At 41.8% G+C, this 27,770-nt stretch overlaps 1 long non-coding RNA gene across 2 annotated transcripts; it reads right to left on the bottom strand.

Moving 5' to 3' along the window:
* LOC116996222 lies at window positions 1-27,749 on the bottom strand. 2 transcript variants are annotated; one of them, XR_004417913.2, is made up of 3 exons: window positions 27,429-27,749; window positions 26,663-26,868; window positions 1-21,293 (listed from the first exon to the last, which is right to left on the bottom strand). It is a non-coding gene; the product is annotated as an uncharacterized LOC116996222 (long non-coding RNA). The 2 variants fall into 2 exon arrangements; XR_004417912.2 differs by having other exon boundaries at window positions 1-26,868.
* Window positions 27,750-27,770: the final 21 nt, after the last annotated feature.

The following is a 27,770-nucleotide window of genomic DNA, read 5'->3' as shown; positions in this document are numbered from 1 at the left end:
CTTCTATGTTCAATTTTTCTATTTTGCTGAAGTAACAGTTACCAATTGGAATTTTAGTACACTTCACCCCCCAAATCCATAAGTGTTTCTAGCCCACTCTGTAATAGCTTGGTAGAAACATTACTATTGCAAAAAATAATTTGTTTATCCACAGTATGCGGAAAAGAAGTTGCATTTCTGTACCTGCAGGAAATTACTCTGTTTTACATTTGCATTGTATGCAGTAAGATTTTGCTGGTTTGGAAAAAGAGTATGGTGCATACAGTTTTCTAGCAATTTTTTTATACAGCATCATCTTTGCTGTAACCTCTGCTGATGGCTGCTAGATTAATTTATTTGTTTTCCCTATTTGATAACATTAGTGATACTTTGATTTCAGTTGTTTTTGCTCATGTAACATTTGGTGAAGAATCTGGGAATATGACAAAGGTGGAATAAACGTTAATTTTGTGCATTCTTTGGTAATTTTTTGGTTTTTTGTAACATCAAAGCTTTGCTACAGACTTATGCATTTCAGTCAAATCAGTGATCTTTTTGTGTGATTTCCTAAACATAAATGTGGAATTTTTTTTATGTAACACCATAATTTACATTCCTTACTAGAAATAGTATGTCTGTTTTTGTATCTTACGCTGTATTTTAACACTTTGTATTACTTAGGTTATTTTGCTTTGGTTAAAATGGCTCAAGTAGAAAAGCGGTCCCATTCATACTAAGACAGTGTACAAAACTGTAAATAAAATGTGTACAGTGAATTGTCTTTTAGACAACTAGATTTGTCCTTTTATTTCTCCATCTATACAGCAAGTATTTGTACCTCTTGTGACAAGGCAGTCTCTACTGTGGCTTCTACGTAGTGTCTTCTGAGAAAGAAAAAGTCTGGAGCTATAGTCTGTTGAAACTGTTAATAAACCTATTAGATAGCACCCTAAATCAAAGTGGAATTCTATCAATGTGGCTACTGTTCTTTCTTAGTGGTTGGTCTAATTGATCATGGTTTGTGTTGTTTGTCTTTTGATTTCTGTTTTATGCCCAACCAAGAATTTCAGGGGTACACAGAAAGCTGTTAAGTTTCAGATAGGAGCTACAGTAAAAGTGCTTTAGTGAGTGATTCTGCTCTAAGGATATAATACATAAAGTGCAAAGTAGAGCATACCAGAGACATGGCTACAAATAAAAGTATGAGTATCTAGATAGCTTGCTATTACATGTCTGACTAATTGAAGCTTTGTTTCATTGTTTGAAAGTTATTCCAGGAGAGCTGTAAGTTTACTTGGAAAAGATTGAGGGTTGAGTTCACTTGTTTTGAGCAAAAGATGAGAGGCTTTTTCTTTCCACCTCTTAAAGCAGAGCATGCAGCAAAATCAGTGCTTTATTGCTGATTTCTTGCTTTTTATTTTAAGTGTGTGATGTACTTAAAGATCTTGCTCGGGCTATGGAGCCTTTCTTCAGCTAAGTGTCAAGGCAGGTGCTTACTGTGGTTTTGATCTTTATGATAACTTATTAAAGCAAGTTTAGTCACTGGCAGTGAAGCTTCAGTTGAATCTGCCTGATGAAAGCACTGAAGTGTCTGTGTGCTGAAGTAGACTTGAACACTTTCCTTGCACATTTGATCAGAAATGTGTCGTAAGGAGCATATCAGACTATGCCAAAAATGTCTATCATTATTAAGGCTGTTTAATAGAAACACTTAGAGTAGACATTTCTGTCTAAAGATGCTATGCCTTCAGTATTGGTCATTAACCAAGATAGCCCTGTCCACATTCACCAGCTGTCACACTGTTTTGTATGCTGGTTTCTGTGGATTCTTGTGTAACTGGTTGCCTGTCCTGATTCAGCAGGTGTGCAGATCAAGTCAGGTTTGTTTAATAGGTCCATTGATAGTAGAATACAGCAGTCCATGCCTGTTTTCCAGGTTCAGCTAATCATCAGTAATGCTTGCATGCATGGGAATGTGAAGATGAATCAGCCTCCCAAGTGCTGACTGCATGTGTGTGATTTGGGAGCACAGTGACCAGGCTCCCTCAAAGGAGTGTCACTTGAGTGGTAGTGCTGCCCTTTTGTAAAGACCATTGGTATTAAACTGAGTGCTGTTGTGAGAACTACATAGTATTGGGTTTGCTCATTTCACTACAAGACTGACCAGAATATTATTTAGGGTAGCAGCATTTTGTTCATCTAGAAAAGTGGTAAGTTTTTTGGTATGGCCTCAGGTTTTTGAGCCTGAACCTACTGATGCAGCCAGTGAACATGCACTGTAGTATGAAAACTGCAGGCAGGTTAATTTGAGGCTCTTTGCTGCTAAAATTACAATTGCAGTGTTTCTGGAAGACTTGAGAGGAAATTAGCTGACATTGTTTCTTTTCCAAATATACAGCCTATGCCTTTAATTCATTTTTAGAGGAAACAAATGACCACGAACCTTGTTTTCTCCAGCTTGCAAATCACTTCGTGCTGCATACTAATGTTCTTCTGATTATAATGGTGTAGTCTTTATTTGTGTGCTAAGGGAGAAAGCTGAGAGCTCTCCATTCTGCGTATTAATATAACAACCACAGGCTCAGGAGAGGATAAAGCAGTAAATGTTGAAGTATCTCATATTGATGCAGAATATTCGGTGTCATTAAACTCCCAGCTAAAGGGGTGGCTGTTGTCAATGGTTTTAGTAAGCCTGGGAGGACTACAGAGTAAATGTCTAAAGCATCTTTTAGAATTGGGTGTTATGTGGTACAAAACCAGCAGAGCAAGGAAAGCAGTAATTGCTGTGCTAGAAGAGATGTAAGAATGTGCCAAAACACAGCCTGTGAAGATAGGGGAACGTGTGTGAATTGTCAGTTTCTGGGTATAATGTTAAGTCTTGGGCTGTGCAATGCTTTTCATTGTCACTTCTGTTTGTCCTGCTGCAGTGTCACTGTCTTATGTATCAAGTTGTCTCTAGCTCAGGAAACTTAACTTTAATGTTACCCAAATTCTGGAAACTTGGAGTACTGGCTTTTAGCCAAGCTTGGAGTGAGGATTCCTAATGGAATCCTTTCTTACTAAATTGCTTGGGAAAAGTACTCTGGACTCCATTCTGGGACTCTGACTAAATGCAAAAAAAACCCCTAAAACATTGCATTTTAGTCTCTGAAAGTGACATGGATCTTCTCTTTAGTATCTGACCTCCCATATTTCAAAGCAACTTTCTTTTTGAGTCTTGGCCTGATGGTTTTAAAACTAGTTTTTAAGAATATCCTGCACTCAAGTGACTGTCAACCAGACAGTTGAGCTTGATAGTTAAGACCATAAAGCTTTCAGGCTGCCTGGCACTTAACTTTTAGTAGACCTTGCCCTCTTAAAGTCAGTGGTTTCTGCGAAATTTTTTTGTGAATAGGTTTTACTTAGGTCTTAAAATATTTTTTTTTTTTTAGTGCAGAATGTGTGCCTTTTCCCATTGGGCAAGAAACAGGCAAATGGAAATAACATGACCAAGAAGGAAATAGGTTATAACTATTTCATTTTGAGGCATTTCATACCTGTCCATTTAAATTCTTTGGAGGGCAGAAGTGCAGAGTGCATTAACAAGCAGAGTGGAACCAGTCCTAAGGAAGGCACCTGCTGCACCTCTCCATCATAACGTCAGAGCTCCAGGAGCTGTCCAGTCCCAAAGGCTTGCTGGTTTTGATCTCTTTGTGGGACACCCATTCACTGCAGTTGCTTGAACAGATTAGCCTTTTAGCTCTTAGAAGTTCTGTATTCTGCCAGAATATGTTTTCAGGTGTCTGGCTCTGGCACTGCAGCAAAACCTTTAATAAGCACTTAAATTCCTTCTCCTGTGATAAAAACCATGGTCACGCTTCCTCTTGCTTGGTGACTGCCTGGCACTTTCCCAGAAGACTATGGGATTCCCTCCTAGCCTTTCTATTTTGAAATAAAGCAGGTTCTGATGTCCAGAGCTAAGTGTGAATTATGGCTGTGCACATGGTGGTTGTTATGCTTCCCAGCATTAACTTGACATTTTGTGTGATGCCTTAAATGTAAAAAGATCCTAGCTGAAGTCTGCCTGTTGGTATCAGTTTGCCTGCTAACCAAACATAACTCAGATTTATTTTTTTTTAATTCCCTGCTAGTACTGAGCATGTGACAAGCTTAGCTGTGAATTTGTGGGGTTTATGACTGTGAGGTTTATGACTGCCTATGCTTTTCTTGTCTCCATTTTTCTAAATCCTGATGCTTTTCAAGCCTTACTAAAACATGTTTAATAAAGGGAAAAATTACACTGAGTCTAGTCACTGCTTTTTTAGTCACTGTGATACAGTGGAGATTCCAGGTGTTGCTAAACCGTGATAAAGACCGTGTGTGACTTCTTTGGCATAATAATCTGCTTATGGGATTTCATTTTTTTATCTCTAGCCATGTAAGTATGATAATAGTGAAAATGATACTTGAAAGTGTGTGTGAATATACCATATATAAAGCAAAAATGACTCATCTATTTTTTCAAAGTAGAAAATTGTTTTGTTATTTCTAAAAGGTTTCTTTGACTTTCTGTAATGAATATTGGATTTTGCTTACAATAGGTAGTTTAGATCAATCTTTTTTCCTATGTTGTGCCTATTATTGTTATCAAAGAGTTGGAACCAACCTCATAGGTAAGGTTTGGCATTCTTTGAAATAAAGCTAGTTTTTGAGCCTTATCTTCCTCCGTATGTACAGGGTAGTTTATCCTAGTGCATCTTGCCCTGAGCCATACAAATACGCAGAAAATATAATGGGAAATTGGAAGGTACTATTTTATTTCTGTAGTTTGAATGAAAATAAAGTTTCTGAGGAACTTATGTCTCAGCTTCTTGACTCTGTATGGGATGTAGAGAAATGCAGATTAAACATAAATGAGTATGGAACAACTTTGAAACCTGTGTTTGCTTGAGCTTGTGTGTTGCTGGGGCTCCTGCAGCTCACCCACACATCAGCCTTGTTTTAGACAGAATTAGTGTAACATGATTGCAAAATCACTGTTCGCCCCTTGTTTACCAGAGTTTCTTTAGTAGGAAGGAGTAGCCTGAGTATGGTGTAGTGGATCAACCAGGAAAGTGCAGCTGAACCCTTAATGGGAGCTCTGGTAGTGCCACTGCAGTTGACATCCAGCAGCTGGAGACAGTACTGGGAAGTCTCAGGAGGGATTTGGTCTGCCTGTGCTGTCCACTGGGGGCTTCAGTGCCAGAAAGAAACTGTGTAGGTGTCATCACTGCACAGCTGTGCACTTCAGTGCCAGAGAGGCTTTCTGATACAAGAGTAGACATTTGACATGGCTGTAAATGGACCTTGCTCCACGGCCTCAGTTCCTGCTGTGTGTTTGTAGTGGGAGTGATGCACAGCGAGGAAATGGTGACTACCAAACTCCAGAGGTGGAGATGCTGCTTCCAAGTTTCCCTGGACCTGGAAAATTCATCCTTCAGTACCTTCCCTAAAAATAAGGGAGAAATTTGCAGGCTGACATGTGGGGACAGATGCATCCCAGATTGGGCAAAACAAGAAAAAAGCTTAGAAAGGTCCCTTAAGTATTTATTGCTTGATTGGTAGAGGTGTCTTCCTGTACCCACCAGCTGGAGGGGGGGCAGGGGGAGGTGGGCATCAAGGGCAGAACTGAGGTTTGATTATTTTTTAATTTTTTGTGCCTCAGGCCATGAGGATTTTTCAAAGGTCATTTGGAGAGCAATAGAAATTGACAACTGGATTCAAGCACTGACACTTTCATGGAACTTTAAGGTCAATTCTCCCTTCAAGGTTGTGGTATTCTTTTAATTACGGCTAAAGTAGACCCCAGCCATCACTGTTCTTTAAAGGTTCTGAATGTGACAAGGCCACATGAAGTCTCTTTTTCTCTTCATTAAATTGGTGCTTTGCCAATGTTTTGTGGGGGTCATACTAGTGGTGCAGAGTAGTCATAAACTGTAACAGCGGTACCTATTTGAGCAATGTGCTGGAAAAAAACATTGGATATGGGTGACTTGTTAAGCAATAGATGATTCTTTGACATTTGTGTGAAATGTGAAAATGATACTAAAGGAAGAATTAGATTTTGTAATGGATTTGATAGTTTTCCTTGGCCATTGTTTCTCACTAGAGGCAGTGCTCTCCAGCTGTCTCTGCACAGCTGTGCACAACTGTTTCACAGCAGCAGGAGCCATGGCATTGCTGAGGGGACACCTGTGCTGAGGCAGCTCTCGGCAGCTGGAGCTGCTGCTCTTCTCTGAGCTTGTGCTGTGGCTGCTCTCAGGAACCTCTGGGACTGAGAGATGAGGCTTTCACTTCTACTCTCTGACATGATCACCTTCAACTGCATTTCTACAAACATGCTCCTGCTTCTGTGCACTTGATATTGTTCTAACATCCTGTTGTTCTGTGCACTAACCCTGCCCCTTGTATGGCTTTCAAGATGAGTATTAATGCACAATTCTAGGTGTTCTGCCAGAACTGGGTTGAAAACAACCCAACCGTTCCTCTTTCTATGTTCTTAATTGCATTAGAAGTAGTATGGTTTGGGGTCATCTCTAAGTAAATTACCTTGTCAGCTCAGTCCCACTCATTGCCTTTAATTTTAGAGTTTTTCCTAGGTTTGAACAAGAGAGAATCAGCTTCTTGGAAATTCTGGAGTGTAGCATGCCTTTGTTTTAATACGGATAAGCTTGAACTATGGCTTAGGTCTGCGTTCCTGTCCCCTGAAGGAATTTGCAGCAGAACTAGCATGCATCAGCAAGGGAATAAAATACCTTGGCAGTGTGAGATGTGTGTAGTGAGATCATTTGCTGACTGTCCTGTTGCCATGAGTGCTGTGCCTTAGAGTGTTGGGTCCAGGCTTCGTAAGGAGGTTTGTACAGGTTTTAACTACATTTGAGAATACTTCTGTCATAAAATCCTGGTTTCTTCCCTGCGTTGTGTCAGTTTTGAGAGGCTTTATTTTTGCTGTTTTATAACAGTTTCTGAGGATCTCCTCAGCATTGCTGAGCTGTGTTCAGTGCTAATTATTACTGACATTATTGACTATTTTATATATAACTGTTTTTGCAGTGCTAACATTTTCCAGCAGTTCTGGAGCACCATACTGGTTAATGTACCTGCATGCTGACTGCAGCTGGGTTGGTTTGCTTGGAGTAGAAGAGAGAAGAAATTCCCAGCTGTCTAGTGCATTTATTTAGCGTTGGTTTGAGGAGGTTTTTTCCAAAGCTGAGCCATAACCTTAAAATGGAGACTGCAGATAGTAAAGACATTCTTTCAGTTTGCCTATCAGTTGAGAGGGGGTGGCCAGCAGCAGTTAGAGGAGCATCCTCACAGGAATGTGCCAGAGGACAGTGAAACAATTACTCAAAAGCCACGTAACTACTGGGGTGCTGAAACAGCTTCTCCTGGATCTGAGGTGGTGAACCCAAAACAGTGTTCAAATCTGTAGGTTTTGTTCTAAACATTGTAATTCCTCCTTTGCAGCCGATCTGTGAGGTGACTGCTGTGCATGTATCAGTTCTATTGGTTACTTATCTTAATGCAGCATTTTTGATCTTTCCAGTTCACCCCGTGCTGGTCCCTTACTAGAGGGCAGAAATTGGAGCTTCTGAAACAGTTTTGTTGGACAGGGCAGTGCATATTTTCCACTTTGCAGCCTGAGGTCTCCATTGGGACAATTGACTGTAAAGGCCTTCTAACTGTAGAAGAAAAAGTGAGGAATAAAATAAGTTTGCAGCTCTATGCAGCAAATTCCCTATGTAAACATCAACCAGACAAGAAAAGAAAGACTGGCTCTCTGGATGGAGTTTGCCGTACATTGGTCCAATGTTCAGCTCAGGTGTTAGCAGAAGGCTCTAGGGTAATGTGAAAGGAAGAAAGGCAGAGAAAAGTTTGTCACTTCCTGATAGTCTGCCAAAGTCCATCCTGGTCTTCATGTCTGAGTGTGGAGTGCTGGGGTAAAAAATGTAATCACAGGGCTTCCTTACCGTTCTTCTATCTCTGTGATATTTTACAGAAAAGTAAACCAATTGAATGTGAGGCCCTGTAGAAAAGGAAACAAGTCAGGTAAGCTGCGACTTAAATCTTTTGTTTTGGTCATCTAGTGAGACCTAATTGTTTGGGATGTTTTTACAAATTTCAGTGAACACTGAGGACTGAGTTCTTGTTTTCCAGTAACTTCAGCCCTGTGGCATTTGGTATGTTCCATTCTTGCCACATTGTTCCCATGGAGAAAACAGTCATCGACAACTTGAAAAACTTAGTTTATTGGTTTGGAGGATTTTTCCTTTCAGCGAAGTTTCTTTTTTGCTTTTTATTAAGCAACATGGGGACAATCTCTTGTTATCTAGATTTTGCTTAGAGGCTTTAGAAAGACTCAGGGAAAGGAATGTGTGGTTTAGGAATTTTGCCCTGGGAAGAGGAACTCCTCAATGACATAGAACTGGCAGATATTAGGAAGATCCAGCAGGATGAGGTGCTTGCTTGGGCAGATGGTTTGCCAGAGGCACAGGTAAGAGCAACTCCAGTCCACCCAGACTGCAAACTCCCTGACTCCAGTGCCATTCCTGGCTTTTAGGAATCCTCTTTTCTCTATTTTGTGCAAGGCTGTTCTGCTGAGGGAATGTGGCCACATTTCCCTGCAGCAGGTTGTGGATTACGCACACAGAAGTGTGTTTGGGAGTGTCACCAGGTGTGTGTTTTATTTACAGATAGGCTCTGGAAAGATTTGACAGCTGGGCCTGTTCCCACCTCCTTCCTGGCTGAAATGATTGGCTGCTGACTCAAATACTTGCAAGTGCACATTTTCCAGGTGGTGGCCTCCAGCTGCCATCTGCCCTCAAGCAGCAATAAGGTGAGTCTGTAAAAAACTTCAAGCGTGAACACACATGGAAGGAGACATTTGGCAATACAGCAGTAGGCAGCATATCCGAAATGGAACTCCAGTAAAAAGACACACACCAACCAGCAGTACCTTGCCATTTCCCAACAGCTGGCATTGTGTTTGCTATGTTTAGGATTACATAAAAACACCTTCACTGTGTTTTCCTGTAAAGTTGTTCCTATCTGCCCCACCAAGACGGACTTAACACACCTGGAAAAATCAATAGGCTTCTGCGGCAGGGGGTTGTGGCATGGACTGGCTTTAGCAGTGAGCCCTTGAGAGAGCTTCTTTTGTTTAGTGGCAATGAGATGTTCAAGATGAAAATAACTTGCAGAAATTGTTCTTGTGCCTTGCCACAGTCCAAAGCTGGAAATGCCATAGTTAGAGCGGTTTTCTATAGCTGCCTGGGTTAGAAAGGTAACTCATAAACCATGGTGGATGTTTTTGAAAATGCTGATAGTTGTTTTCAGCATGCAGTTTGATGTGACTATTGTTATCCCTTCAGTGTAGGAGGATAAAAATGTAACATTTATTAATTCTAATCTATTACTGTGAGTTGTGGTACAAGTAAGAAAAATTAATTATATGTAACTGTAACACCTGGGCTGATAGGAACTTGTGTTCTGTAGACTCAAATATCATTAGAAGGGGATATGCTTCACTTGTCTCCATGTGGTAAAATCCAGGACCTGTTTATTCTCTGGACGCAGTATAAAAACCCCAAATTTCCCCCAAATGCAGGAGTTTCATTGCTGCTAGTAAAGCTTTAAAGATACTTTATTACTTGGAGCATTCCGTACAGAAAATTACTTTTCTGGCTCACTTGGGAGTCAGGAGCTCTGCTGTTTGCCTTCCTTTGTGTTCTGTTTCCAACAGTGGCCAGTGACAGATGATTAGGAAACAGCTTGAGGAATGAAAGATCCATAGTGTGATTTTTCCCTTGGGACACTCTGTCCACTTTTGGCAAAAAACTATGTACCTAAGACTGCTGTGTTTAACAGCTTCTGATTGATCTGTCTCCATTACTTTGGTGAGTCCCTTTCTGAATGAATTTATAATATTGTTTTTTGAAGTTGACATAGCAGTTGAATTTCCTGCACAACGATGCATTGTGAGAAGGCACTTCCATTTGTGTCAGTGTAGCTTCCCACAAAAAAATGCAGCTTGAGCCTCACCTTTCAATTCAGTCTGGTGGCAGAAATGTCAGAACTATCACTTAACAAAAGGGTGAGGAGATATCTTTGGTTTAGTTGTGGGTTTTTTTAAACTCTGCTCTCTGCCAGTCCTGTTTGCAGTTTAGCTTGCATATTTTTTGTAGGTGTAAGTTGTTGAGTACTGGAAGCCTGGTTAACACCTTAATAGCTTCCATCTAGGGCCATGCAAACCATACAGTATGTAAATAAAAGTCTTGCAATTTAGCCATAAAAAGAGTGAAATTACAGAAGCAGAAAATCTGATTGCAAATAAAAAAAGAGTAATTCCTGATAATTAGCACTTTTACAAAGCAGTACTTTGTGCCCCTCTCCAAGTCTGCCTCACCTAATCAGGAGGACCAGGGTCGTTTCAAATGCAAGCACCCTGATAACAGTTAAATCACTAAGTCCAGATGTCACTTGGCAGAGCTGTCTGTAGGTACTGTGTGGTTTTCACTTTGCTGATGCTATAAATCCTCTTTCAGTTAAAAGTAACCAAATGCAAATTGTGCATGTTTGCAAAGGAACCTTCTCTGCCCGTGCTCTGGCCTCGCGTGTCGCTGTTTCCAAACAGTCCCATGATGACTCCAGGAACCTCGTGACCTAATAAATGAAACAGCCATAAACAAAGGCAGCCTAATCTCCTCACTCATGCATTTTGCCATGGAAAGTCAGTGTTTGCTGGCTCAACACTGTCAAATAGGAGAGGCACCGAGAGAGAGGTGACTCATCCTGGAAACTCATCTTTCTCTGTCACAGTGAGGGAGCTTTCTGCATTCCCCTGCCTCTGGGCTCTCCAGATCAGCCTGAGCAGTGGGGCCCCAGCTGTGGGGCATGAGCTGTATTTCCATGGGAAATACATCTCCCTGGGTGAGCACGTGCCTGTCTCTTCCTGCTGCCTTCTTCCAGAGTTCAGGCTGCCTTCTTCACTGAAGTAAAAAAACTTCACAGTCTTTTTGAGTTACAGTAGCTCTTTCTTTCAGAGTGACCTTCAAGGGAATAAATGCTGTCAGCCAGATCCTACTTTGTGCTGTTTGAAGAAAGGCTGAAGTCAGGGAACGGTTTTGAGAAAGATCCTGATTATTATTTTCTTTTTTTTCTATTCTGCTTGTTCTTTATGTTCCAATTAGGATCCTGTCTATCCTGGGTGACATAATGACTGACCTAGAAATGTAGAAGTATGAATTAACAAGAGCAAAATTTGGCTCTGCTTTAGAGGAAGGTTGTTGTGAGTTCTTTTTTTCTTCCTTTGGTTATTCTAGAATAATTAATTCATTATGAAGCTTGCAAAAAGGAAGGAACTAATACTGATAAATACTAATATGTATTAAATCCTCACTCTCATAGGTAATAAGTTTACTTTTTAGGGAATTTTACCTGTTACTGCAGCTTGAATTTCAGGTTTCTAAATTTCTGAATTTCAGAGTTTCCATGTTGAGAGCGTCTGTGTCTGTAAAGGAGTAAAAGCCTGACCTTGATGATATTGCTACAACTGTTCTGTGTAGAACTGTGGATTTTTCTCTGCCAAATAAATGTCTAACCAGATTTGATGCATCATGTTGCCTCCTGAAAAATAATTCCTTTCTAGACAAATTTAGTTGAAGATAAAAATACTCTTAAAACTAATAGTGCATTATTTGTACACAAGTTCTAGCAGTAAAAGAAGTTTAATGAACATCCCTCATCTTACCTCCAAAAAATTAACTTTCATGCATCTCTGTAATTTATAAATTAAAAAATTCTTATTTATTAAGCTTACATCAATATCAGCCAGTCCACATAATAACTTATTGAAGATACATTTCCTACAGTCAGAGAATTCCAGCTATAACTTACTTTCCTTTGAAAAAATATGGAGGGGGGAAGAGATTGTAAGATTTATAGCTACATTAAGTTTGCTTTTTTTTTTTTTTTTTAGTCCTCAGATGTAATTGAGGTAATTATTTGTCATGGACCTTGAGGTAATGCACAGGCTGCCTTTATCTTACATAAAGTTTCTGAGGGGATCTGTAATGCAGCTGTAAACTCTGCACAAGAGTGAGAAACTCAGTGTGAACACTGGGTATCGGTGCTGCTGCTGAGTCACACTGACAGCTCAGCCTGGGCAGCTTTAATCAAGGTTCAAAGTGGAACAGGGCATCTCTGAGCATTGAGGTTAAGACCAAGGAAGTTCTGCAGGCACTGCTGGTGCTCGGTTTGCTTCTTGCTGAACCTGCTGTGCCAGCCTCTGGGCTGACAGTAAGGGAAAGAGCGTGGCTGCTGATCCTCAGGTTTCTGGTACTGTAATTAGGGCTTTGGCTTTTTGACTCAGTGCAGAACATCTTCTTAAAGCAATTGGAACAGTTCCTTTGCTGTCAGATGTCACCAGGGGTGTAAAGAAATTTGCATTGATTTCAAGGATGGTGCTCAAAGTGTGACTTTATAATTTTCCTTAGATGTGATTAGGCACTCTTGCAGTGGAGGCTGCCACCACTGCCAAGAGACAGTGGGAATATTTATGAAATATTATTTACATGTGAGTTAACTATGAATGGATGAACTTACTTTCTTCTTGTAACCAGTCAGGTTAAAACTCAATCATACACATGGAATGCCAATGGAAAAGGGAATCATATGACAGAAGTATTTTGTCCCCCAATCAGTCATTTGTGGTATCTGCCACAGGATCTCCTTTTGCAAATGTCTATCTACCATAGAAAATGGCTCTATGGAAAAGTTGTATAACGACAGATGTTCTTTGTCATCAGGTGGGTTTACGCCAGGGGCAAGGATGTACTTCCTGTTCTCTGGCTTTATGGACACACATTTGATTGGGTAAAAAGGAGATGTTATTTGTATGAGACAGCTCATATCCTGTCACGGACTATTTGTCCTTTCAGGATGAGTCACAGTGGTCTAAGCACTGCATGATGCCCATCAATTGTTTCATTTTGTTAGTTGTTACAAATGAGGCTGGCTGGCTCCCTTACCTGCCTTGCACTAGTTATCTTGCCTTAGATGATATAAATGAAGAACATTCTTTTTCTCACAACCAAAGACAAAGCCCACTTTCCAAGTGCATGTGACTTCTCCAGCTCTGGTTTGCAGCTGTTGTCAGTTATTATTTTGTCAAAGTTCAGGTTTGAAACTCACCTATCTGCCTGACGCTGGGAGGCTTCCCTTTGGATATATTAATTGGATCTGACTTTAGATTTATTTACCACTAGACTTGTTTTACTGTTCCAAGTAAGGGCCAGCCCCTTCCTAGAGCAGAAAGTGTGTTATTTGTCAGAAAGAGACAGCTTTAAGGCTGCCAGATAACTTGACCAGCCTGCTCCTTGTAAACAATTTTGTGGGCTTTGCTGATAAGGATGAAGCAACTGCAGTGGAGATGATTGGAAGATGCTGGTATCTGTAGGGGAGCAGACCAGTGCTGCTCCAGCATAGTCATGAAGAAAAGCACTTTTAGACTTATGAACATTTATGACCTCTTGTTACTGATGATGGCACCCATCTGCAGTTTCTCTGCTGTCAGAGTGTGCTATCAAGCCTCAGGTGCTCATTGTTTTGTTCTCATCAAACTCTGCTTTGGTTCACAGGCCCACAAGAAACTCTCCGGGGCTCTTTGCAAGAAACCACACAATTACAAACCCCTTCCAGCCCACTCTGGGGGATGCTTATCAGTGTTACTCACATAGATCTTGCCTGTATTAGACAAGGTGTCTGCCCCTAGAATGGGACAGCTGAATCCATGAAAGTGCTGGTTAACTCCCTTCAGTCTGTACCTGAAATTGATTTTAAGCCTTGCAGGATTAACATAAAATTTTTCAGCTAGGGATTATAGACCTATGAGGACATACAGGTGCCATTTTGCACCTTTTGTTATAAATTGTACTGTAGATTAAATTCTAGGAGATTTGGGTATTTTAAGAGTGTCATTCACCCCTGCACAGGTAGGGCAAATTTATCTGGCATGCATCTGTGATGAAAACCCTGAGAAAGAAGAGTGGGTTTGTTACAATGACAGCAGTAGAGAAGTGATGGCATTAGGTCAAACCTGTCAGGTTTCACCCCTGCAAGGACGGTAATGAGAGAAACACCTTAATCCTTCCTGCAAACCATACAAATAGAAAAGCAAAGACTACAAAGCAGAAGAGGGCAAAGGGAGAATCCAGATTTAAGTAGGCGATGGCTCTCCTTCCTTACAGAAGCACTGTGTCTGCTGCAAATATTTTCTGTGATGAAGCACAGGAAGGCATAAAAGCAGTCTGAAAATTTGAGTATTTGCATCTGCAGAAAGAGAGAAGGGGAATGAGAGTACAGATCTTGCTCTTTTTCCTCTGACTATTGCCAGAGGGACAAGACAAGTAATGGTTGCAGGTGAATCTGCTACCTTCCCCTGTCCCCAGGGCACGTGGGTCACCCAGCAGCCTTCCTGCATTGCTTTCATTTTGGTGCAGGTCTGCACCTTGCACCAAATTCTTTTGGAGATCTATGGACTGTTATTGCCTGCCCTTGTCTTTCCACGTGTAAATTTTGCAGCAGAAATGGATCAGTTTTGCTTGATGTAACTTTGCCTTCTGCTGCCTTTAAATCAGCCTCAACTGCTGTGAGACTCAGGTGGTGGCAGCTGGGAGACTGCTTGGCTTCAAGCATGGCTGGAGTTACTCTGTGACCTGAAGAAAAAGGTGACTGCATTTTACACTCTGGGTGGCAGAACACCATGCATTAAGCGTGATGAAAAACAGGTATGTGGGAGTAAGGGGAAGCCCTTACTCAATTAATACACCTAAATGTGAAGAAAGAGGATTTGGTGTCAAAGTACATCTGTTGCCCGTGGTTTGATGAGACAGCATGACATGTATTGCTAAACCTTTGTTCCAGCTGTCACAGGCACCTAAGTTTCCATGATTTTTCATTGGATGCTGCTTGTGAAATTGGCTGCTTTTGAAATTTACTGCTTCTGACATGGGGGAATATTTTTTTCAAAGTGGGAGTGAGCCTGCAGGATGAAGATGTTGAGAGCACAGAGCTGACCACACTCTGCTGAAAGCTTTAGTCCAGCAGAATTTCACCTCCTGATTGTAATGGTAGTTAGAAAGAAAGAGGAACTGATTTGCAGATTCTGAAGAGATTCTTGTCTTAATCTGTTCTTCATTGCTCTATAAAGGAGAACATATATTTTCCCCTTTGTGTTTAGAGGGCAGGCATGGATTAGGCTTACTAAGCAATAATCAGTTTTCACTAGTTTAACAAAATTAGTCTTTTTTCTCTCAGCTGGTGACAGTAGGGGACAGAAGGTGTCTGGAGGAGGTGGCTCAGGCTTTAGCGGCACTGTGAAGAGAGGTGTGACCTGCAGCAAGCTCTTTCTGGATGAATTTTCCAGGCTTATCTTCCCATCTGCCAGGATGGCTGTATAAGAGAGGTGAAGTCTGCACTGTGTGGGGAGGTGTTATCCTTGTGGTCATGGGAATGTATGTCCTAGGGCTGGTGGAGAGCCAGCAGCAGCAGGTCTCCTGTCTTACTGTCCACCACACTCAACCTGTTCCCCTAAAGAGAATATCATCCCCTCTCCTGTTCTGGCAGTGAAATGTTAGAGTTGTAGGTGAAACAGGTATGTGGGGGATTTTAACCCCCTGCCCCTTGCAGTGGGTAAGGACACAAGAGGCCTTTGCTTCCCTTTCTCTGCTCTCTCACTATCATGCTGAGAGCTTCAGTGCTTGTGATGGAGGATGCTGTACTGCAGCTACACTGAGCACTCCTTGGTCTGTGGGCAGGGATGTCACCCACGACATCAGGGTGGTCCCATCCAGCCTGGCCTTGAATGGGGCTTCCCAGGAACAGGGCATCCACAGCAGCTCTGGGCAGCCTGTTCCAGTGCCTCAGTACCCTGTCAATAAAGAACTTCTTCCTACTATCTAATTTAAATCTCTCTTCCTTTAGTTTAACATTCTTCCCCATTTCCTATCATTATGTGCCCATGTTCATGGTACATGACCTGACCCTTTTGTCCTTCTAGCAGCCATGCTTGTATCCCTGCCTATGGGCCTCATGTGCTGGCATGAGGAGGCTGGAGCCTCCATGTTCCCCAGCATAGCTGTGGGAGCTGAGGATATTTGGTTTCACTTTATCTTCTCTAATTAAGTTGCTTTATTTTGATTTTGTGTTTAGGTGTGGTTAACATGCCCACTCATCTGGAACTGCACAGCACATGAAACTTCAGTGTTTACCTTCAGGCTCACATCATGCTGGGTTATTATTTTTATTTTTTTGTCAGAACAGTAGCTAAAGTTTTCCCTTTCTCACTATTAAGCAATTGGGCCAATGACCTCCTCCTGAAATCACAACTGTGATCCATTTTCTGTGCTAAAGCAGCAAAAGTGTAATAGTTCACAGCATAGTACAGAGCTGTGCCTAGCAGGCAACACTTCCCATTTTCGGTTTCTTCTGTTGGCCAAATCATGCTGGGAGATGTAACTTAAGGCTGAAAAACCTCCACAGGGTGTTCAAGGCCTGTCTGTTTGTCAAGCATCTTTCCATCTCCTCTTAGGCAGCACTGAATTGGAGAAGGCTGTTTTTCTTTTCTAGCATTAGGGGGGGAGCATGGCTGTTGAGAGAGAGGCTACATGATCAGAAAAAAAAGCAAAACTCACACTGAAAAAACAAGTTCTGAACCTTATGAGTCCAGTTTAAACCCTGTCCCTACACAGTGGCCTGTTCAGAATCCTTGTGCCACCAGTAACAAAGCTTCTGCAGGCACTGGAGTTTGAAGGACTTCACTGTCAGACATCAGGCAAAGAGGTGGAGTAGAAATGACAGTATGGTAATTTTGCAGTCCCCTAGGAAGAAGCAAATGAAACTGGGTGTGATCAGCAATTGTCGAAACCTTGTTTGGCATTCCAGAGACCTTGTTAACAACACTGTTACAATAGCTATTTGGGAATGCTATTATTCCACCGGGGCTGTCTCCGAGAAGTTGTCTTTTCTAAACTATAATTCCTTGGTTTAGCTTCCACGGGTGTCGCTGCTGATTGTACATGGGAGCTTGGATACAGGGGAGAATATTCTTCTCTTGTTCTAAGCCCTTGGCTTAGTTTAGTTTAGTTTTGTACTTTGGTAGAAACATTGCCCAATAAGCTGTGTGGTAAAACCTATCCCCAGCCAAAATCCCCAAACTCTTACTGATTTTCTCGGAGCTGAGGTTTCGCATGTGGGCTCAAAGTTCATAGACTTACGTAATTCCTCTGCTTCTACCTCTGCTGGCTTGTGCTTGCTTCCTCCACTCATGGAAAGCACCTTATTGATCAGTTCCCTTTACACCCCTAAGGATACTTCCTGCCAACTCAGTGAGCTAGGCTGCCAGCATCAGTGCCTGTCTGCACAAAAGGTACCAGGTAATGACATTTAGGCCAAATGTTCTATCAAGGGTATTTTACTTCCACAATTTAGCACCTCCTTTAATCATTGCATTTCAAGCTACTACATTCTGCACATGCTCCATTTGCTTCTTTAGGAAAAATACCAGTGTTAGTAATACTAAGAGAATCAAGGACAAAGTATTTAAGGAGAGTGATTCCTTCCAAGGGAAAAGTTTGGGATGCCCAAAGCAGGTGTACCTGCGTGCCAAACAATGGCACTGGTAGCTGCAGAAGACGATGCAAGGACAACAAAGTGTAACGGGTACATGTGGATCCTTCCTCAGAGGAACTTTTTATGAGACCTGTAGTGCTTGCAGTGCATCCAGAAGTCAGAGAAGGAGAAGAGGGAGAGAGTTGGAAAGAGTCTAAAGAGTGAAGAATCCTTGGAAGGGCAAGCAAGAAGGCCAGAAAGTGAAAACCTTTGCTCTATGAAGGGCACAAAAGCAACTCTGGTGCCTCAGAGCGACAGTGCCATGAAAGTTAAACAGAAATCACCAATGGAAAAGGACATTCTTCTTTACCCCATTTTTTCTCTTTTAAAAACGTAGTTCAAAAGGATGGCAGGAGCATGAGGCAAAGTGTTATTTGTGCAGCAGGGAAGAGACATATATGAGGACATCTGTTTTAAGGAGCTGCTTCAAAAAATAGCCACAGGAGCGGAGTGTGTTTGCAGAGTGCAGCAGGCAACCTGCAGAGTAGTGGAAAGTGAGACAGCAGTGGTGCCCCAAGTGCAGAGAGCTTCAACTGTCTCCAGGATTGTGTATATTTGTACTCATCCAAACCACCCCAACCTGACTCCAGTGGGTGTTTTACAAATTGAAGGAGGTGCTGTTTCCATGTTTTCTTCCCCCAAACATTGATCTTTTCTGTTGCTCTCCTTCTTGACCCCTTTTTCTTAAGTCAGCAGCTTTTAAATTCCACTTTCAAGTCTTTAAAAAATAACCCTGTTTCAATGAATCTACAAAACATATGGCAAAGGAATGCAGTTTTGGGTACTACTCCATCCCAGAGATGAGGTCTTTCTCACCAGTAGAAAAAGGAAAAGCAGACTGTCAGATTTTGGAGCAGGATGCTCATATCCAGTGTTCTGCCCTAGCCTGTTTACTGCTGACTACAGAACAGGCAGCAAACTTGGCCACTGATTTACTCAGATGCTTTAAGAAAGTCCATTACACCTTGCCTATTGCTTCAGCTTCCTGGTGGGTAAAACTGAGAAGTGAGAAGTACAGCTTTTATCCTCATTTTCTTTTTACAGTCTGTGGTTTTAGACAGCTCTGAAAGTGTTGTGGTGTAGGATGCAATGCAAATATCAGGTGTGATCCATTAGTGAAACGAATGTGGCAAAGCCAGATGGCATGAGGCATCCCACTGGGGAACACAATGTTTCAGGCACCAGGCAGTTAATTTCTCCTGCTAGCTAGATAAGAGAGCACGTTTGGAAAGGCCAAATGAAAACTGAGCATAATTGTTCATTAGGAGAGTCACCCTTTCCATGGCCAAATACTCCTTAGAACAGAACTTTGTCAAAACATGCATGATGAATTTGCATTTCTGTTTTCTAGTGTTACATTGGAAAATCAATGGCAAGTACCACTTCAAAGTAGCAACCAGATATTTCCTCCCTGTTTTTTTTAGCTATCCACTGTGAGTAATAGAAACGTTTCACAAAGAGAAGTGAAGGTTTGAGATATAGTAGCTGATACCACTCTGGGAGGACACAGCTGTATTTCTTTTCTACACTAGTGGCTGTCAGCAAGTAACACTCAACTGACTTTAGCTGTCCCCTACCTCAAGGGAAGCATTATCCTCTGTGCTCCCTCCAGTACTGTGTTTTCTGATAAAGAACAAATGGTTCTTCTAAAATCAGTTCATGCTCCGGTAACTACTTGGAACAAAGCTTTGGTTTCAGTTATAAAAATTGTCACAGCAGAAAGTTAACTATTCGGATTTTCACAGAATTATTCCAGATTCACCTGGCTATGCCTGGTATAACCATATCTGCACTTTGGCCAGTGTTTAGAAGCTGAATACAACCTGCAACACAGCTTCATATGTTTGTAAACTAACAAAGGATGGTGCTTTGGATAAAACTTGATATTTCAAAAGTGTTCAGTAGCAGTCAAATTAGCTAGTCAAATGAGTTTACCAATGGTCATTTCATATCCAGGCTGGCTTACACTATCCCACTGGATATGAAATCTTTTCAGTGCCCAAACAAGTTGCAAACTAGGCTCTGTAGTACTTGCATCTGATTGCTTTCAAGGAGACTTGGTCTTCTAAGCATTGATACCACTTTTGCAATGGGAGCTTTGGCATATTGGGCTGAATTCTGAGAGGTATACAGGCATACAAATAGTTTGGTATTTAAACCTTCCTTGAAGTAATTAATGGTTTACTCTTTTGACATCTCTTCTGGCTTTGCCAAGGTTAAGTTTTTTTCTATTACTTTGTAACCACATAGAAGATATAAAACAGTTCACTCTCAATAAATTTATGGGTGTTTCATTCCAGCTAGGACTCAGCATATGGCTTTCTCTGTGTAGTTGTTTGATTGCATCATCCTTGTTTCAAATGTGAGAATTTGGGTTAAACCTTTCTTTTCCACGTGTGAAGTGGGATAGGAGTGCATTGCACCATTTGGTTGTACATATTCACTGGACATGCTGTTCTCTGCTGTGCGATTATGGAAAACTGCCCAAATTTTACTCTGACTGCTGCTGTACAGATGCAGGCAGGGTAGCAAATGTAAGCTCGTTAGGATGAAGATGTATTCTGAAAGAGAACAAGCACTGTAAGCAGATGCTCTTTATTGTGCAGAACTGACTGAGTGCAGGCTCTTCCTGGTCCACCCAGCCAAAACTGCCCTTGTGTTTGAGGTGGTCACTAATCCTGCCACCCTTTCTCCCAGTTTTGCTGCACCTTGGCTTGCTCCCCAAATGTCTCACTGCTGCCAGGTCCTGAGCCAGTCAAAATCTGTGCAATGTCCTTTTCTTCCCCTCTGGAGCACACCGGGGCCCTGAGACGCAGCATCCCTCTGGAAGGCAGACACCAGCAGGCTGCACAGCGGGGTAATTTACCACTAGATGGCTGGACCTCCTTTTGTCCAGCTCTCAGTTGTGTTCTCAGGGACCATGCTTAGCCCAGAACAGCGATTGTTGTAAGTTCTCTGCACGCCCACTTTTAACATTTTTAAACAGCTGATGCTTTTAGCAGATTTCCCTTCATGAATAGTTCAAACTTCTGAAAAGTACTGAAATAGCTGTGGTAATATCTAAGAAAATCAGCTTTTTGCTTTTTTGCAAGACAAAAAGGAAAAGCTCCCTAGTCTTGCTCTTGAGGTTTTTTCCATTCCATGTATAATACAATTTTCACTGAGTCTTACTTCACAGGTGTATGCATAAGTGGGACACATTTAATAGTTCATCACTTAGACTGGAATACAGCACCATAGTGTCCTGAATAGTCACAGCCAGGTGCTTTGATCTGGTGAATTTGGTGATATAAAATCTGTAAAACTTTTAGACACTGACACACATGCCACTGTAATTTGGGGCAGCAATGTCTTTCCTTTAGGAAAAATTATTTTGCCCACAGTCAATATCTTCAAAAAATTAATACCACTGGATGAAAAATGTCAACTTTCCTGATGATTGCAGACTGATACATTATACAAGAGCGAGAAGGCCCAGTTCAAAAGAAGAATTCTCCTGCCAGAGAAGAGGAAAAGAATCTGTTTCTTGAAGATACCACTTTTTTTCCCTCATCAGTCTCTTCACATTTTCAGCTCTGTTACTTGTATTTACTGGATTCACATCGTGTGTCTATAGATGCATTTGTATCCTGAGTTCAGAACAAGAGAGAGGTATATTTTAAAATTAAAATTATTTTAGCTGTTTTGCTGTCACAATACTGGTTTGCCACTTGCAGGAACAAGGACGAGTTCCTGCTTTCAAGGTAATGTAATCTAAAATATCAAACCTAGAAATCTTAGGCCACTTTAAAACCTTTGTGGGAGCCTGAAGATGTACCTAGATGATGATACATGAAATAGTAACATGGAGATTAATCTAGAAGGAATTCTGGGGTGATTTTTCTTTTCTAAGTAGCAGTATTTCACAGTTTAATGTTATTAAAGTACTATGACAGGAAAAAAAAAAGTGGATGGTTTACCTAGTGTGGTAGAAGAGCAGGAAATTAAAATGAACTCCACCCCTCAAGACTCACAGAAAAACACAGGTAGTGAAGCCTACAGCAAATGATGAGCCCCTGAATAAATAGACTTAAAAAGTAATTGTTCAGCCCAACAGAAATATTAGTGGCTATTCTGTTCTCATCTGCAGAAAGGTTTCAGGTTTTGTTAATGTAACAGAAGAGAGTAAGAAAGGCTTGGAAATTTCCGTTTAGTGGACTTGCAAACAAGTAAATTGTAAATTTTTTAAAGTGCTTCCTTTTTTACAGGTGCCTGAAGGGTAATATGTACAGATTATTTATGAAGAAAAACCTCACATTTGGAAGTAGTCCAGAAACAAAGTAGTACTTAATCCTGTCACAAGCAGAATGTTGTTACTGAACACAGAATGTCAGATGTAGCATAATCACAGGCATTGTGTATTCCTCCTATGACACTTTGAGAAGCAAAAAGCCATGGTTTGTAATCACTCTAGTAGTGCTATTTTATGCCTTTTGGGAATGTTTAAATACACTCATTTTATTTACCTTGTTCCTAAGCAGGTCCACTGATATAAGCTATACAGAATACTACTGTAAAATACCTGTTCACTGGTCCTGTTACAAGTGCTATGTATGCTGTGGCAGCTCTGCCTAACATCTGAGAAATCAGAAGTGTCAATACCAAAGGTGGAAAACTGGTATCTTTGATCCAGGTATGTGGTAGCTGTCACTGGATGTGAAAAGAGAAGGTGGGTTTGCAGAACCAGACACAAAATTGTGAGGAAATCAGCTTAAACGTATCACCAACCTTCTTCTGGGCTTATCAGCTCACTTGCACAGTCCTAATAAACTGCTAGAGGCCCTGGATGCACCCTGTCGAGTAGTCTGACAGACAGGAGACACCAGTGTCACAGCAGAGATGACAGCATTTTTGTCACTGCTCTTTCTATAGCTCAGATGAGCAAGCCTGTTCCCCACAGAGGGTAGGAGGTGGCTCCCTGCAGTCAGGCTGCACTACATATCTGGGCCCTCCTTCAGCAGGTGCTGACCCCCTTGTGCAACTCATTGCTCTCCCCAAAGGGTTTTGGATCAGCTCTCTGCTGTGAAGGCAAGGACATAGAGTCCCTTCAGATCACAGCATCTCTATAACCATCTGAATCAAAAAGCAATGAAAAAAAATTTTGCTTGGATTTGAAATCAGAGGTTTTTACACAGTTGGCTTTTTCCACTCTGCTCTCACCAAGACAATTAAGTTCCTGCCTGCACAGAGGTCTGGGGGCTGAACTTCTGACCAAGCTGGCCAAACAGGTATTCTAATGCCTTTTAGCAAAATTATTGCCTAGGCCACGGTGGAAAACTCCTCTAGAAGCTGGGCTCTGAGATTAATTGCTCTGCTAGCCTCCCTTCCTGCCACTCTGGCAGCAACTTAAAGCCTCCAACAGCCAGATTTGCAGTTGTGCACTTATCTCACCACCTGCTTGCACTCCCTGACCTTCTGACAGGTCTGCAGATGTTCCTGGAAAGCAGTGCCAGAATGATTCCTGAGGGATTGTTCTTGCACTAACTGTGATCCAGGCTCCCGGGAGAAAGAAAAATCTTCATGGGGAGGATAGGAGAAACTCAGGTAGTTTAGGCCCAAGTAAAGGAAACCCTTGAAGGGAAACATTCTCCAAGATTATTTAAAATGGTGGATTTGCAGAAAATCTTATCACCACTGAAAACATACTCAGAGGAAATTGTCACTCTCCTGAGTGATATTACAGAGCAAACACTGTAAGCTAAACCTCTGAGCTGAGTGTGTCTTGTATTGTCTGACAAAGAATGACTGAAAGCAACTCAGAGGGCCTTGAAAAACCTAATGGACCTTAAGAAGATTCATATGGTGTTCTGTTATAGGATAAACACTACTTGTCCTTTTGGACAGAGCATCAACAAGAATTATACCTGAACCTTCAGGGATACACAAGCAATACTCCATGTTTGGGAAGTGAGAAGCTTCCAAATTTGCAGAGTTTGTCCACTGCTTTTAGCAATGCAAAGTGAAAAAGACAAATTTGGCACTTACTGGAGTCCAGGTTTATATAAATGTTAATGACCATGGTCATGGAGTCCAGTAATGGAAGGGGAGGTGACTACCCGCATTGACTGCAGTTATCCCTAATTTAGGACTGCAAATCTGTGTCTCTTTTTGTAGAATAATGCATATGTTCTATCTCATTAAATGCTGTCACTGTCGTGTGCATAAAATGGTTTTAAGAACTACTTCATAATTAATGCTCTTAGGAGCCAGTTTGGTTGTTTGAGTGCTTGGAACCACACCTGCAGCCACTGTGTGACAGTGAGCTATGGACCAGGGTATGTTACACTACTCCTGCTTCATTGCTGTATGGACTTGTCAGGGATAATCCCTGATAAGAGCTCTGTAAAAAACTCCAGAGCAGGGGCTTGCTGAGGCACAGCACCACCACAGGAACAGGGCTGTGTGCCAGGATGTTCGCCCCAAGCAGCACGGCGGTGCAGCCGCAGCCCCGAGCCGGCCGCTCCATCGCGCTGCCCGCACAGCCGCGGGCAGGAAGCGTGCCACCCCTCCCACCCCTTCCTCCCGCAAGGAGCGCACGCAGCCGCTCCAGGCGCCTGACACAGAAAGAAATAAAGGCTCGGATACACATTGTCTTGAGAAAATAAAACCAGACAGGATACAACTGTTATTGGTGGTTATTTGGTATGTCTTAACTTCAGTTTCTGGCCTCTAACCCCGTAGATGTATAGACACGTTTCATGCTTTGTGAGTCATCCTAACAGGAACGCTGTTGTTATCACATTATAATGATGTTGGGTTGGTCCTGCGAGATTATATAATTATCCAGTATTGAGAGCTAAGTTTCATATGAAAAAGCAGCTCAATAGTCACCAGTGTTACCCCTAACAGTAATAAGTCAGTACTTGCACTTGTTCTTGAGGGAAGCTGAAGTCATGTTCACATCTGGGGCAGAGCATGTACTTCCACTAAGGCCAATACAACTTGTATCACTACTTGAGTTTAGTTTTATGAAGTTCTTATCTCAGAATTCCTTCTAAACCTAAACAATGTCCCCTCATCAGTGCTCACACTTTTGCTAAGCAGAAAACAAAGTGTTTTTATGGTTGCAAAACTAGAAAATGAACACAAATGGCATTATGAGCTAGTATGTTATCTAGATTTAAAACTCTATAAATCTTGCCTGTGAGGAAGCTCTATGGATTCCCCATGGAAAAAGACTGCTATCCTACGAATTTCCACTAGAATGGAGTGCCTAGGAAATAACTAGACTTATGGACATGGACAGTGAACTTCTCTTAGACCACAGCTCTTTATCTCAGTGCATGGGGCACGAGGTGAGATTGGCAATGGGATAACTCACGGAACTACAGCCTGTGCTGCTCTGCCATTTCTCTTCTTGAGTCACTCCTGCTTGCATTTCTCTTTCCCTGGAAAACGTCAAAGAATTCATAGATCAAATAACAGGAGCTGACACAAAGACAGAGGTACTGGATCTAAGGAATGATTGATTTGAGGATTTGGGTTGAGGACACTTTACTTGGAGGGAAGTACAGTAATTTCACGACTATAAGGTGCACCCTTTTGACTAAAATTTTCCCCTGAACCCGGAAGTGCGCCTTATAGTCCGGTGCGCCTTATGGTCGTGAAATTACTGTAAGGATTTCAGAGGCTGCAACTATACGTCTTTTAAGACATGAATTTCTCAAACTTGCCACATTTATTAATATTAGAGCTGGCCAGCCTTTAGTTAGAAGAAGTCCATTTACATCTGCATCTTAGAGATGGGAAGTAGATTTAGTCATTCAGATGGGACTTTTTCTCAATGTCAGTAGCAAATCAAAGCATTGCTGGTGTTATGAAGCACTGTGCTGCTAGAACTAGCTTTGTCATTGAAATACCGCCCATTAGTACTGTTGTGCCTTGTCAGATGAATTATGAACTGATGGAATTTGAATAACTGTCTTGCCCTTCTGCAAGAAAAGGTAATAATGCTCCTGCTTAGCATCGCCTCAGGCTTTTGTGCCAAAACATCACAGTAGAATTCAGTGTTGACTGGTAACTAAGAGAGAATTTAAAGTGCTGTCACAGTCATCTTGCTCATCTTCCAGGCCTAGGTGGCCAAAGCATGTAAGAAGCAATCCACAAGAGATGGCATAAAGCTGAAGGATGGGGATTATTTTAATCCCTGTTTGTTTAGGACAGGAGGCAAAATGTGTTTGCAAAGGAGAGAGGCTGCTGCAGGTGCAGAAGGCTCTGCTACAGCTGGCATTCTGAAAGATCAGTTACCTACACCAAAGCTGTTCTGCTGCTTTTGCTATCTGCTTGCTTATTACACACAAAGTGAATTAAAAAGAGCAGGGTTTTGTGTTCAATACCTTCTTCAAGAGAGCAATCTAACCCTTAAAACCAGACATCCTTAACCTGATCAGATGATGGGACAATGTGAAATTCTTTTGCCTCTAAGAGGACGCTTGGCAATCATAACACTATGCTCAATTGAGAAAGCAAGTGAACTTGTAATACGATGCTATAAATGATGCAGGTTGGACTTTTCTTTGAGTCGTTGGGAATTAATGGATTGAAAGGTAAAACATCTGATATTGTCACTGAATTTATCATAATAAATATTACTCTGCAATATTTTGCTCCTGCCTGTAAGAATTATAATGATATAGGGTTCTAACATGTGATGTTAGGAGTATGTTATGACAGTAATATTATAAATGTTTGTACAGGTTGTCACCAATATTTGAAGTCACTTATAAAAACAGCACCTTAATATAACACATTATTACCATACCCTACTGTAAGTGGTGATGTGCCTTTATCCACTGGTACAGAACATGTACATTACTAATTACTCACCCTTTTCTACCCTCTTCCCATGGATAGTCTTGCAAAGACAGTGTTAATAATAGACCCAGGGATAACATTCATATAATAAAATATACAGTTGTGGTCAAAGTGTATAGATGTGTTGCATTAATTTCTCATTTACCAAAAACATTGCTTATTTTCATGGATCCATTTCAGCAGATGCTTTTTCTTGTCATCATCTACCAGATGCAACAGACAAATATTTCTCTTTGCTCTCAAAAAAGACTCACAACAAGGCCCCATAACTGATATGATGTGATCTTGAATTCGGACTGTCTTCCATCGTTCTATTGGTATCATGCTTCTGAAATGTGTTACCTTGTAATCCTGTAGAGATGGGAAATGCATTTTATTATAAAGAAATCTTCCATCTATTGAATAAAAAGGTTATACTTGCAGAATCACATAAACACAGTATCAGTTAGGTTGGAAAGGACCTCCAAGACTGAGTCCAGCTTTAACCAATCCCAACCTTGTAAACCACATCATGGCACTAAGTGCCACGTCCAGTTTTTCCTTAAACACCTCCAGGGGTGGTGACTCCGCCACCTCCCTGGGCAGCCCCTTCTAATGTTTAACAACTTTCTGTGAAGGAATCCCTTCTAATGCCCAACTTAAACCTCCGTGGCACCTTGAGGCCATTTCCTCTCATCCTGTTCCTTTTCAGGGAGCTGTAGAGAGTGATAAGGTCTCTCTTAGAGCTGGGCTAGGAAATTTTGCTCCACTGAATTGACGACATCCTTCAGCAAAGAAAACCTATTAATTATGCTGTTAATGCCAGACCATGTGTGCACTCTGAATTCCGAACAGCATATGAATACAACTAAGCCACATAACTTTACAGCTGTCAGGTTCAATATAAACTCGGGGGATGTTAAAATACAAACCCTCGCAATCACTGTAAAATGGTTCTCCATGTGTTCCTGCGCGTGTGGCGCATACGAGATCATGTGGGAGGCGATCTGACGGCGCCCATTGAGCACAACCTGCTCAGTGCGATTACGGTCCTGCTCCTCCTCATTCCTGCAGCCAGCCTCCAACCGGCGCTGCCCTCCCGGCCGCTCTCCCGCTGCGGAGCGCTGTTCTCCGTACCAGGCGGGACCAGTCCTCGCTGTCCCGGCATTCCCCGGCCCGTGCCACCCCGGGCCGCCGGAGGGAGGGAGGGACGGACGGAGGGACGGGAGGCAGCAGCCACGGCTTCAGCCCCTCAGCCTGGCACGCCCGAGCGC

This window comes from Catharus ustulatus, chromosome 5 (genome assembly GCF_009819885.2).
Source record: "Catharus ustulatus isolate bCatUst1 chromosome 5, bCatUst1.pri.v2, whole genome shotgun sequence".
In the NCBI taxonomy this organism is placed as follows: domain Eukaryota; kingdom Metazoa; phylum Chordata; class Aves; order Passeriformes; family Turdidae; genus Catharus; species Catharus ustulatus.
This window is presented reverse-complemented; position numbering and strand designations above follow the sequence as displayed.